This window comes from Arachis ipaensis, chromosome B07, assembly GCF_000816755.2.
Source record: "Arachis ipaensis cultivar K30076 chromosome B07, Araip1.1, whole genome shotgun sequence".
In the NCBI taxonomy this organism is placed as follows: domain Eukaryota; kingdom Viridiplantae; phylum Streptophyta; class Magnoliopsida; order Fabales; family Fabaceae; genus Arachis; species Arachis ipaensis.
Genome location: NC_029791.2, coordinates 120,770,019 through 120,771,266, shown reverse-complemented (window position 1 = coordinate 120,771,266; position 1,248 = coordinate 120,770,019).

Here is a 1,248-nt window from a genome sequence, read left to right as displayed (position 1 = left end):
GTTTTAAAATTGACTCAATATTATTCTGCCGTTAGAAATCTGTTAACTGAATTTACAGCGGGACAAAATTGAGGCGATTTTGAAACGTTAGGGACTTAAATAGAACGAACACGTCGGAGATAAAAATGATACATAGAAATAAATATCAATTTTTTACGATACATAGTTATTCAATTATTTTTAATCACATCTAAGTAAATTATACTTAATCACATTAATTTTATTTTAAATAAATTTATTTTTGTATAATTTTACTCTTAAAAATATTTATTCATCATAAAATATTTGTAGAATGACTAGTACATAAATTTATGAGAAAAAAATGATACATATACAATAAAATAATGTGATTCTAGTCATTACAAACATTTCATGATGAGTACAAATTTTTAAGAGTAAAATTATTAAAAAAATTTACTTAGAATCAAAGTAATGTGATTAAGTGTAATTTATTTAAATGTGATTAAAAAATAATTGAATAACTATGTACCGTAAAAGATTGATATTAGTAAAAGATAAAATTAAAATTTATTTTTATGTATCGTTTTTGTCCCCAACATTTTCGTCCTATTTAAGTTCCTAACGTTTCAAAATCGTCTCAATTTTATCCGGTTGTCAATTCTGTTATTAACAAATTCCTAATGGCAGGACAATATTGAGTCAATTTTAAAATGTTAACGACTTAAATAAAACGATTCAAACGTTAAAGATAATTTTAAGACTTATTCCAAATATTGAGAATAAAAACGATACTTTATTATATATAAAATTAGTCCATCTAATTAAGCAAATTAAAACCATCGTGCTTAGAGCTACATGATGAAAGGCGAGCCTATATCATCAAATATGAATTGACAAGAAGATATGCCAAAGTGTTTTAACTGTTTATCATCGATGCGCTTTTGAAATGTGTTTATGCATGCGTGTTGGCATTTGGAGGAGAAGCAACATTATTACATGCGTTGGTCATTTTAATATTTCTCTGTGATTTGAAACACTTGTCCATTTTCGGTGACTAGCTTTTCTTTGTGTCAATCGAGATTAATACTTTGATGGATAAACAAAGGGGCAACGGATGCTTTATTTTCTTTATTATTAAATAGAATTTTTCTAACGGTGGAAAATGGCGAGTATATGCCAAAAAAATATATTATTATTTATTATTGTAACAGTAGTACTGCGCACAATTAACCGACTCTTGGCTAAGTTGGCCTCGGCCCATATCAGACCAACCAAATTTCATTAAGT